Here is a 13,057-nt window from a genome sequence, read left to right on the forward strand (position 1 = left end):
TTCCCATTACATGATTAACTGTTATATATATATTGTAAAAAAATTAGATAAAATAATTAATAAAAAAAATATTAAAAGTATACATTATATTTTAAGTTAAAATATTATCTAGATCCCTATGTGTTCCATCTTTTTTTGTTCCTTTTTCTTATGCAGTTTCATAATTCCTGAGATAAGTAGTTCTGGCCCTAGAGTGTTATATATATTAGCGTCTGTAGCATGTATAAGGAACATGTTATCATACCTGTCTCTTTTTACAGGTGACTGATGCTCGATGAGAAGGTAAACGTGACATATACCCGCATCAGCTGCAAAAAAGGAACCACGAGACAGGTAATTAATATTTATATTAATTACTGATAACAATCAGGCTAGATGTAATATCTAGACCTGCCGAGATGTTATAGTCTCTCCCTTATACATGAAGATATATGTGTTGTTAATAAGTATATTGTCTATGGACAGCTTCTTATTTAACACAACCATATCTCAGGTACAGTGATTAGGTACATTTATGATCCTTATTCTCTGTGTTTTTTATTTGTAGGAATACCCTTTTTCAATATTTAACAGAATAGACTAAACTGACTGCAGAGTTTACAAGTTTACTTTAGACCAGTGTTTCCCAAATACTTTTTCGGCTCAAGGCTCCCCTTGGAATTTTTTTTTTTCACTTGGCACCCCTACCAAAGTTGACGTGCAAAAAATAAAACTAAAGGAAAAAGCTGCAATTCACAATATGGGGTGTAGAGGAGTGTACATGGGTGGCAGAGGGGTGTAGATAAGTGTGTATGGGTGGCAGAGGGGTGTAAAGGAGTGTAAATGGGTAACAGAGGGGTGTAGGGGGTGATAGAGAGGTGTACATGGGTCACAGAGGGTTGTAGATGGGTGATAGAGGTGTGTAGAAGAATGTACATGGGTGACAGAGGGGTGTAGCAAAGTGTACGTGGGTGACAGGGGATGTAGGGTGTGACAGAGGGGTGTACAAGGTGACAGAGGGGTATAAGGGGGTAATATAGGGGTGTACATGGGTGACAGAGGGGTGTAGAGGGGTGACAGATGGCTGTAGAAGAAAGTGCATGGGTGAGAGAGAAGTGTACATGGGTGATAGAGGGGTGTACATGGGTGACAGGAGGGCGTGGGGGTGACAGAAAGGTGTACATGGGTGACAGTGAGGTGTTGGGAGTGTAGTGTAGTGTACATGGGTGACAGAGGAGCATAGAAGAGTGTACATGGGAAACAGAAGGGTGTAGAGGGGTGCATATGGGTGAAAGAGGGGTGCAGAGGAGTGTACATGGGTGACAGAGGAGCGTAGAGGAGTGTACATGTGTAACAGAGGGGTGTTTATGGGTGACAGAGGAGTGTACATGGGAAACAGAGTGGTGTAGAGGAGTGCACATGGGTGACAGGGGGTGCAGAGGAGTGTACATGGGTGACAGAGCTGTTTAGAGGGGTGTACATGAGTCACAGAGGGGTGTTCATGGGTGACTCAGAGGTGTACAGGAGTGTACAAGGGTGACAGAAGGATGTAGAGGGTGTGTAGAGGAGTGTACATGGGTGACAGGGGGCATAGGGGGTGATAGAGGGGGGGTACATGGGTCACAGAGGGGTGTTGGGGGTGTAGAGGAGTGTACATGGGTTACAGAGTAGCGTAGAGGTGTGTACATGGATAACAGAGGGGTGTAGAGGAGTATACTTGGGTATTAGAGGGGTGTAAATGGGTGACAGAGGGTTGTAGAGGAGTGTACATGGGTAACAGATGAGCATAGAGGAGTGTACTTGGGTAACAGAGGGGTGTAAAGGGGAGTACATGGGTGAAAGAGATGTGTGGAGGAGTGTACATGGGTGACAGAGGAGCATAGAGGAGTGTTCATGGGTAACAGAGGGGTTTAGAGGGATGTTCATGGTTTACAGAGGGGTTGTAGAAAAATGTACATGGGTGACAGTGAAGCATAGAGGAGTGTTCATGGGTAACAGGGGTGTAGAGTGGTGTTCATGGGTGACAGAGGGGTGTACAGAAGTGTACGTGGGTGACAGAGGGATGTAGAGGAGTGTACATGGGTGGCAGAGGGTGTGTAGAGGAGTGTACATGGGTGGCAGAGGGGTGTAGAGGAGTGTACATGGGTGACAGAGGGTTGTACAGAGGGGTATAGAGGGGGGGTACATGGGTCACAGAGGGGTGTACCAGGGTGACAGATTAGCATAGAGGAGTGTACATGGATAACAGAGGAGCATAGAGGAGTGTACTTGGGTAACAGAGGGTTGTAAAGGGGTGTACATGGGTGATAGAGGGGTGTGGAGGAGTGTACATGGGTGACAGAGGAGCGTAGAGGAGTGCACATGGGTAACAGAGGGGTGTAGAGGTATGTTCATGTGTTACAGAGGGGGTGTAGAGGAGTGTACATGGGTGACAGTGAAGCGTAGAGGAGTGTACATGAGTAACAGAGGGGTATAGAGGGGTGTACATGGGTGATAGAGGGGTGTATAGGAGTGTACATGGGTGGCAGAGGGGTGTAGAGGAGTGTACATGAGAGATAGATAAGTGTACATGGGTGACGGAAGGGTGTAGAAGAGTGTACATGGGTGACAGAGGGGTGAAAGGGTGATAGAGAGGTGTACATGGGTGACAGAGGGGTGTAGAAGAGTGTACATGGGTAACTGATAGGTGTAAACGAGTTTACATGGGTGACAGGGGGCGTAGTGGGTGACAGAGGGGTGTACATGGGTGAAAGAGTGGTGTAGAAGAGAGTACATGGGTAACTGATAGGTGTAAACGAGTTTACATGGGTGACAGGGGGCGTAGTGGGTGACAGAGGGGTGTACATGGGTGAAAGAGTGGTGTAGAAGAGAGTACATGGGTGGCAGAGAGGTGTAGAGGGGGTTTTCATGGGTGACAGAGGGGTGTAGAGGTGAGAGATGGGAGGAGAGGGGTGTACAGGGGTGACAGATGGGTGTAGAAGAGTGTACATTGCTGAGAGTAGAGAGTAGAGGAGTGTACATGGGTAACTTAGGGGTGTAAAGGGGTGTACATGGGTGGCAGAGGGGTGTAAAGGAGTGTACATGAGTGGTAGATGAGTGTACATTGGTGACAAAGGGGTGTGGAAGAGTTTACATGAGTGACAGGGGGCGTAGGGGGTGACAGAGGGGTATACATGGGTGACAGATGGGTGTGGAGGAGTGTACACGGGTGGCAGAGGGGTGTAGAGAAGTGTATATGGGTGGCAGAGGGGTGTAGAGGAGTGTACATGGGTGACAGATGTGTGTAGGGGTGATAGAGAGGTGTACATGGGTCACAGAGGGTAGTAGATGGATGATAGAGGTGTGTAGAAGAGTGTACATGGGTGACAGAGGGGTGTAGAGAAGTGTACATGGGTGACAGGGGATGTAGGGAGTGACAGAGAGGTGTACATGGGTGACAGAGGGGTATAAGGGAGTAATATAGGGGTGTAAATGGGTGACAGAGGGGTGTAGAGGGGTGCAGAGGGGGGTTTATGGGTTACAGAGGAGTTGTTAAGGGGTGACAGAGGAGTGTACAGGAGTGTACATGGGATACAGAGTGGTGTAGAGGGGTGCACATGGGTGACAAGGGGGTGCAGAGGAGTGTACATGGGTAACAGAGGGGTGTAGAGGGATGTTCATGGTTTACAGAGGGGTTGTAGAAGAATGTACATGGGTGACAGTGAAGCAAAGAGGAGTGTTCATGGGTAACAAAGGGGTGTAGAGTGGTGTTCATGGGTGACAGAGGGGTGTACAGAAGTGTATGTGGGTGACAGAGGGATGTAGAGGAGTGTACATGAGTGGCAGAGGGTGTGTAGAGGAGTGTACATGGGTGGCAGAGGGGTGTAGAGGAGTGTACATGTGTGACAGAGGGGTGTACAGAGGGGGATAGAGGGGGGGGTACATGGGTCACAGAGGGGTGTACATGGGTGACAGAGTAGCGTAGCATAGAGAAGTGTACATGGATAACAGAGGAGCATAGAGGAGTGTACTTGGGTAACAGAGGGGTGTAAAGGGGTGTACATGGGTGATAGAGGGCTGTGGAGGAGTGTACATGGGTGACAGAGGAGCGTAGAGGAGTGCACATGGGTAACAGAAGGGTGTAGAGGTATGTTCATGTGTTACAGAGGGGGTGTAGAGGAGTGTACATGGGTGACAGTGAAGCGTAGAGGAGTGTACATGAGTAACAGAGGGGTATAGAGGGGTGTACATGGGTGATAGAGGGGTGTATAGGAGTGTACATGGGTGGAGAGGGGTGTAGAGGAGTGTACATGAGAGGTAGATTAGTGTACATGGGTGACGGAAGGGTGTAGAAGAGTGTACATGGGTGACAGAGGGGTGAAAGGGGTTATAAAGAGGTGTACATGGGTGACAGAGGGGTGTAGAAGAGTGTACATGGGTAACAAAGGGGTGTAGAGGAGTGTACATGGGTGACAGTGGAGCGTAGAAGAGTGTACATGGGTAACTGAGGGGGGTAGAAGAGTTTACATGGGTGACAGGGGGCGTAGTGGGTGACAGAGGAGTGTACATGGGTGAAAGAGTGGTGTAGAAGAGAGTACATGGGTGGCAGAGAGGTGTAGAGGGGGTTTTCATGGGTGACAGAGGGGTGTAGGGGTGAGAGATGGGAGTAGAGGGGTGTACATGGGTGACAGATGGGTGTAGAAGAGTGTACATTGCTGAAAGTGGAGAGTAGAGATGTGTACATGGGTAACTAAGGGGTGTAGAGGGGTGTACATGGGTGGCAAAGGGGTGTAAAGGAGTGTACATGAGTGGTAGATGAGTGTACATTGGTGACAAAGGGGTGTAGAAGAGTTTACATGGGTGACAGGGGGCGTAGGGGTGACAGAGGGGTATACATGGGTGACAGATGGGTGTGGAGGAATGTACATGGGTGACAGAGGTGTGCAGAGGAGTGTACATGGGTGACAGAGGGGTGTACATGGGTGTTAGAGGGGTGTTCATGGGTGAAAGAGGGGTGTAGAAGAGAGTACATGGGTGGCAGAGGGGTGTAGAGGGGTTTACATGGGGGACAGAGGTGACAGGGGTTCATAGGGGGTGACATAGGGGTGTAGGGGTGAGAGATGGGTGTAGAGGGGTGTACATGGTTGACAGAAGGTTGTAGAAGAGTGTACATGGGTGATAGTGGAGCGTAGAGGAGTGTACATGGGTAACTGATGGGTGTAGAGGGGTGTACATAGGTGGCAGAAGCGTAGACTGGTGGGTGGTCAGATGGAGAACATGGATGACAGGGGGAAGGACAGGGGAGACAGAGGTTTGGCCAAGGTGGATGACAGGGGGTCTGGACATGGGAGAAAGGGGCGGTGGACATGGGAGACAGGGAAAGTGAACAGGGGTGACAGGAGGGTGGACAAGGATGACAAGGGGGAAAAAAGAGGGGTGACAGAGGAGTAAAACATTTCATAAAATAATTCAACCACCCTTTTAAAATTAAAAGGCATACATTCCTATTATATGATTAACTGTCATATATATATTGTAAAAAAAAATTTGATAAAATAATTAAAATATTAAAAGTATACATTATATTTTAAGTTAAAATATCATCTAGCTTCCTATGTGTTCCATCTTTTTTTGTTCCTTTTTCTTATGCAGTTTCATAATTCCTGAGATAAGTAGTTCTGGCCCTAGAGTGTTATATATATTAGCGTCTATAGCATGTATAAGGAACATGTTATCATACCTGTGTCTTTTTACAGGTGACTGATGCTCGGTGAGAAGGTGAACGTGACATATACCCGCGTCAGCTGCAAAAAAGGAACCTCGAGACAGGTAATTAATATTTATATTAATTACTGATAACAATCAGGCTAGATGTAATATCTAGACCTGCCGAGATGTTATAGTCTCTCCCTTATACATGAAGATATATGTGTTGTTAATAAGTATATCGTCTATGGACAGCTTCTTATATAACACAACCATATCTCAGGTACAGTGATTAGGTACATTTATGATCCTTATTCTCTGTGTTTTTTATTTGTAGAATACCCTTTTTCAATATTTAACAGAATAGACTAAACTAACTGCAGAGTTTACAAGTTTACTTTAGACTAGTGTTTCCCAAAAACTTTTTCGGCTCAAGGCACCCCTTGGAAAAAAAAAATTCTGCTTGGCACCCCTACCAAAGTTGACATGCAAAAAATAAAACAAAGGGGAAAAGTTGCAATTCTCAATATGGGGTGTAGAGGAGTGTACACGGGTGGCAGAGGGGTGTAGAGAAGCGTATATGGGTGGCAGAGGGGTGTAGAGGAGTGTACATGGGTGACAGAGGGGTGTAGGGGGTGATAGAGAGGTGTACATGGGTCACAGAGGGTTGTAGATGGTTGATAGAGGTGTGTAGAAGAGTGTACATGGGTGACAGAGGGGTGTAGAGAAGTGTACATGGGTGACAGGGGATGTAGGGTGTGACAGAGGGGTGTACTTGGGTGACAGAGGGGTATAAGGGGGTAATATAGGGGTGTACATGGGTGACAGAGGGGTGTAGAGGGGTGACAGATGGCTGTAGAAGAAAGTGCATGGGTGAGAGAGGAGTGTACATGGGTGATAGAGGGGTGTACATGGGTGACAGGAGGGTGTGGGGGTGACAGAAAGGTGTACACGGGTGACAGTGAGGTGTTGGGAGTGTAGTGGAGTGTACATGGGTGACAGAGGAGCGTAGAAGAGTGTACATGGGAAACAGAGGGATGTAGAGGGGTGCACATGGGTGACAGAGGGGTGCAGAGGAGTGTACATGGGTGACAGAGGAGTGTTTATGGGTGACAGAGGAGTGTACAGGAGTGTACATGGCAAACAGAGTGGTGTAGAGGGGTGCACATGGGTGACAGTGGGTGCAGAGGAGTTTACATGGGTAACAGAGCTGTTTAGACGGGTGTACATGAGTCACAGAGTGGTGTTCATGGGTGACTCAGAGGTGTACAGGAGTGTACATGGGTAACAGAGGGATGTAGAGGGTGTGTAGAGGAGTGTACATGGGTGACAGGGGGCTTAGGGGGTGATAGAGGGGGGGGTACATGGGTCACAGAGGGGTATTGGGGGTGTAGAGGAGTGTACATGGGTGACAGAGTAGCGTAGAGGCGTGTACATGGATAACAGAGGGATGTAGAGGAGTATACTTGGGTATTAGAGGGGTGTACATGAGTGACAGAGGGTTGTAGAGGAGTGTACATGGGTAACAGATGAGCATAGAGGAGTGTACTTGGGTAACAGAGAGGTGTAAAGGGGAGTACATGGGTGAAAGAGGTGTGTGGAGGAGTGTACATGGGTGACAGAGGAGCGTAGAGGAGTGTACATGGGTAACAGAGGGGTGTAGAGGGATGTTCATGGTTTACAGAGGGGGTGTAGAAGAATGTACATGGGTAACAGTGAAGCACAGAGGAGTGTTCATGTGTAACAGAGGGGTGTAGAGTGGTGTTCATGGGTGACAGAGGGGTGTACAGAAGTGTACGTTAGTGACAGAAGGATGTAGAGGAGTGTACATGGGTGGCAGAGGGTGTGTAGAGGAGTGTACATGGGTGGCAGAGGGGTGTAGAGGAGTGTACATGGGTGACAGAGGGGTGTACAGAGGGGTATAGAGGGGGGTACATGGGTCACAGAGGGGTGTACATGGGTGACAGAGTAGCATAGAGGAGTGTACATGGATAACAGAGGAGCATTGAGGAGTGTACTTGGATAACAGAGGGGTGTAAAGGGATGTACATGGGTGATAGAGGGTGTGGAGGAGTGTACATGAGTGACAGAGGAGCGTAGAGGAGTGCACATGGGTAACAGGGGTGTAGAGGTATGTTCATGTGTTACAGAGGGGGTGTAGAGGAGTGTACATGGGTGACAGTGAAGCGTAGAGGAGTGTACATGAGTAACAGAGGGATATAGAGGGGTGTACATGGGTCATAGAAGGGTGTATAGGAGTGTACATGGGTGGCAGAGGGGTGTAGAGGAGTGTACATGAGAGGTAGATGAGTGTACATGGGTGACGGAATGGTGTAGAAGAGTGTACATGGGTGACAGAGGGGTGAAAGGGTGATAGAGAGGTGTACATGGGTAACTGATAGGTGTAGAAGAGTTTACATGGGTGACAGGGGGCATAATGGGTGACAGAGGGGTGTACATGGGTGAAAGAGTGGTGTAGAAGAGAGTACATGGGTGGCAGAGAGGTGTAGAAGGGGTTTTCATGGGTGACAGAGGGGTGTATGGGTGAGAGATGGGAGTAGAGGGGTGTACATGGGTGACAGATGGGTGTAGAAGAGTGTACATTGCTGAAAGTGGAGAGTAGAGGAGTGTACATGAGTAACTTAAGGGTGTAGAGGGGTGTACATGGGTGGCAAAGGCGTGTAAAGGAGTGTACATGAGTGGTAGATGAGTGTACATTGGTGACAAAGGGGTGTAGAAGAGTTTACATGGGTGACAGGGGGCGTAGGGGGTGACAGAGGGGTATACATGGGTGACAGATGGGTGTGGATGAATGTACATGGGTGACAGAGGTGTGCAGAGGAGTGTACATGGGTGACAGAGGGGTGTACATGGGTGTTACAGGGGTGTTCATGGGTAAAAGAGGGGTGTAGAAGAGAGTACATGGGTGGCAGAGGGGTGTAGAGGGGTTTACATGGGGGACAGGGGTGACAGGGGGTCATAGGGGGTGACATAGGGGTGTAGGGGTGAGAGATGGGTGTAGAGGGGTGTACATGGTTGACAGAAGGTTGTAGAAGAGTGTACATGGGTGATAGTGGAGCGTAGAGGAGTGTACATGGGTAACTGATGGGTGTAGAGGGGTGTAAATGGGTGGCAGAAGCGTAGACTGGTGGGTGGTCAGATGGAGAACATGGATGACAGGGGGAAGGACAGGGGAGACAGAGGGGTGGCCAAGGTGGTTGACAGGGGGTCTGGACATGGGAGAAAGGGGCGGTGGACATGGGAGACAGGGAAAGTGAACAGGGGTGAGAGGAGGGTGGACAAGGATGACAAGGGGGACAAAAGAGGGGTGACCGAGGGGTAAAACATTTCATAAAATAATTCAACTACCCTTTTAAAATTAAAAGGCATACATTCCCATTACATGATTAACTGTTATATATATATTGTAAAAACATTTTGATAAAATAATTAATAAAAAAAAATATTAAAAGTATACATTATATTTTAAGTTAAAATATCATCTAGATTCCTATGTAGAAAAAGGATGTATAACAACAAGTGTATACAAGAACCAGTCCTCTAGAGCCAGTAGAAATGAGAAATGAGAAAATAGGAAAGAAAAATAGAAAAGAGATGAAAATGGATGAAATGAAAAATTAAAAAATTCTAAAAATGATAAAAATAATACTGTAGTGGATTAAAAGATGGAAATTAGATATATATTCCTTAATAGTCCCGAATCAAAGTTGGAAACATAAAAAGGTATAACACATTTATTCATAATGTAATATACATCAGTGCAGGGCTCTTGCACGAGATGTATTACAACTGTTAAAAAACATATACTAATAAAAAATATATAAAATGATGATATGCAAAATTATATATCACAATCAGCCACCTTTAACCCCTTAAGGACTCAGGGTTTTTCCGTTTTTGCACTTTCGTTTTTTCCTCCTTACCTTTTAAAAATCATAACCCTTTCAATTTTCCACCTAAAAATCCATATTATGGCTTATTTTTTGCGTCGCCAATTCTACTTTGCAGTGACATTAGTCATTTTACCCAAAAATGCACGGCGAAACGGAAAAAAAAAATCATTGTGCTACAAAATCGAAAAAAAAACGCCATTTTGTAACTTTTGGGGGCTTCCGTTTCTACGCAGTGCATATTTCGGTAAAAGTTACACCTTATCATTATTCTGTAGGTCCATACGGTTAAAATGATACCCTACTTATATAGGTTTGATTTTGTCGCACTTCTGGAAAAAATCATAACTACATGCAGGAAAATTTATACGTTTAAAAATGTCATCTTCTGACCCCTATAACTTTTTTATTTTTCCACGTACGGGGCGGTATGAGGACTCATTTTTTGCGCCGTGATCTGAAGTTTTTATCGGTATGATTTTTGTTTTGATCGGACTTTTTGATCACTTTTTATTCATTTTTTAACGTTATAAAAAGTGACCAAAATACGCTTTTTTGGACTTTGGAATTTTTTTGCGCGTACGCCATTGACTGTACGGCTTAATTAATGATATATTTTTATAGTTCGGACATTTACGCACGCGGCGATACCACATATGTTTATTTATTTATTTTTTTACACTGTTTTATTTTTTTTATGGGAAAAGGGGGGTGATTCAAACTTTTATTAGGGAAGGGGTTAAATTACCTTTATTAACACTTTTTTTTAAGTTTTTTTTTGCAATGTTATAGGTCTCATAGGTACCTATAACACTGCACACACTGATCGCTCATCCTGATCACAGGCGTGTATTAACACGCCTATGATCAGCATTATCGGCGCTTGACTGTTCCTGCCTGGATCTCAGGCACGAAGCAGTCATTTGTCGATCGGACACTGAGGAGGCAGGTAAGAGCCCTCCCGGTGTCCGATCAGCTGTTCGGGACGCCGCGATTTCACCGTGGCGGTCCCGAACAGCCCGACTGAGCAGCCGGGATACTTTCAGTTTCGCTTTAGAAGCGGCGGTCAGCTTTGACCGCCGCTTCTAAAGGGTTAATACCGCACATCGCCGCGATCGGCGATGTATGGTATTAGCCGCGGGTCCCGGCCGTTGATTAGCGCCGGGACCGACGCGATATGATGCGGGATCGCGGCGCGATCCCGCTTCATATCGCGGGAGCCGGCGCAGGACGTAAATATACGTCCTGCGTCGTTAAGGGGTTAAATGAATGTCAATTTGCTAAAGAAATAGTCTATGATAAAGTGATGTCCGTGCAGCAGGTAATGATATATAGAGTGCCAGACTTGTTCACAATGTTTTAATGGAGTTTCCGAAAACGCTGTACATACAGTGTGGTACCTGTAGTCAGCAACGGGATGTTGTTCACGCTGTCCTGCGGTAATGATGGCACTCGGAGCTGGCACAGAGTTGCCTCCGGCTCCGAGCGCCATCATTACCGCAGGACAGCGTGAACTACATCCCGTTGCGGACTACAGGTACCACACTGTATGTACAGCGTTTTCGGAAACTCCTTTAAAACATTGTGAACAAGTCTGGCACTCTATATATCATTACCTGCTGCACGGACATCACTTTATCATAGACTATTTCTTTAGCAAATTGACATTCATTTAAAGGTGGCTGATTGTGATATATAATTTTGCATATCATCATTTTATATATTTTTTATTAGTATATGTTTTTTAACAGTTGTAATACATCTCGTGCAAGGGCCCTGCACTGATGTATATTACATTATGAATAAATGTGTTATACCTTTTTATGTTTCCAACTTTGATTCGGGACTATTAAGGAATATATAACTAATTTCCATCTTTTATTCCACTACAGTATTATTTTTTATCATTTTTAGAATTTTTTAATTTTTCATTTCATCCATTTTCATCTCTTTTCTATTTTCTTTCCTATTTTCTCATTTCTTATTTCTACTGGCTCTAGAGGACTGGTTCTTGTATACACTTGTTGTTATACATCCTTTTTCTATATATACCTTTACGTCTGTGGGGTAAAGACCTACCCAGTTAACCTCGAGTCAGCCCTGGCTGAGTGAGCTACACAATTTTTGTTAGATTCCTATGTGTTCCATCTAGTTTTTGTTCCTTTTTCTTATGCAGTTTCATAATTCCTGAGATAAGTAGTTCTAGCCCTAGAGTGTTATATATATTAGCGTCTGTAGCATGTATAAGGAACATGTTATCATACCTGTGTCTTTTTACAGGTGACCGATGCTCGGTGAGAAGGTGAACGTGACATATACCCGCGTCAGCTGCAAATAAGGAACCACGAGACAGGTAATTAATATTTATATTAATTACTGATAACAATCAGGCTAGATGTAATATCTAAACCTGCCGAGATGTTATAGTCTCTCCCTTATACATGAAGATATATGTGTTGTTAATAAGTATATCGTCTATGGACAGCTTCTTATATAACACAACCATATCTCAGGTACAGTGATTAGGTACATTTATGATCCTTATTCTCTGTGTTTTTTATTTGTAGGAATACCCTTTTTCAATATTTAACAGAATAGACTAAACTAACTGCAGAGTTTACAAGTTTACTTTAGACCAGTGTTTCCCAAAACTTTTTCGGCTCAAGGCACCCCTTGGAAAAAAAAATTCCGCTTGGCACCCCTACCAAAGTTGAAAAGCAAAAAATAAAACAAAGGGAAAAAGCTGCAATTCACAATATGGGGTGTAGAGGAGTGTACACGGGTGGCAGAGGGGTGTAGAGAAGCGTATATGGGTGGCAGAGGGGTGTAGAGGAGTGTACATGGGTGACAGAGAGGTGTAGGGGGTGATAGAGAGGTGAACATGGGTCACAGAGGGTTGTAGATGGGGGATAGAGGTGTGTAGAAGAGTGTACATGGGTGACAGAGGGGTGTAGAAAAGTGTACATTGTTGACGGGATGTAGGGTCTGACAGAGGGGTGTACATGGGTGACAGAGGGGTATAAGGGGGTAATATAGGGGTGCACATGGGTGACAGAGGGGTGTAGAGGGGTGACAGATGGCTGTAGAAGAAAGTGCATGGGTGAGAGAGGAGTGTACATGGGTGATAGAGGGGTGTACATGGGTGACAGGAGGGCGTGGGGGTGACAGAGAGGTGTACATGGGTGACAGTGAGGTGTTGGGAGTGTAGTGGAGTATACATGGGTGACAGAGGAGCGTAGAAGAGTGTACATGGGAAACAGAGGGGTGTAGAGGGGTGCACCTGAGTGACAGAGGGTTGCAGAGGAGTGTACATGGGTGACAGAGGAGCGTAGAGGAGTGTGCATGTGTAACAGAGGGGTGTTTATGGGTGACAGAGGAGTGTTTATGGGTGACAGAGGAGTGTACAGGAGTGTACACGGGAAACAGAGTGGTGTAGAGGGGTGCACATGGGTGACAGGGGGTGCAGAGGAGTGTACATGGGT

General features: G+C 45.7%; 1 long non-coding RNA gene across 4 annotated transcripts in view; it reads left to right on the plus strand.

Annotated features, from left to right (window-relative positions):
• Positions 1–13,057, plus strand: part of LOC130356099 (uncharacterized) — a 79,318-nt gene that overhangs the window by 9,251 nt on the left and 57,010 nt on the right. For 3 of the 4 annotated variants that reach the window (XR_008888781.1, XR_008888780.1, XR_008888782.1), the window contains exons 3-5: positions 261–333; positions 5,715–5,787; positions 11,856–11,928. This is a non-coding gene — a long non-coding RNA (uncharacterized LOC130356099). The remainder of the gene's footprint in view (positions 1–260; positions 334–5,714; positions 5,788–11,855; positions 11,929–13,057) is intronic. The other variant, XR_008888783.1, reaches the window with a different exon arrangement.

Source organism: Hyla sarda, chromosome 2 (assembly GCF_029499605.1).
Source record: "Hyla sarda isolate aHylSar1 chromosome 2, aHylSar1.hap1, whole genome shotgun sequence".
In the NCBI taxonomy this organism is placed as follows: domain Eukaryota; kingdom Metazoa; phylum Chordata; class Amphibia; order Anura; family Hylidae; genus Hyla; species Hyla sarda.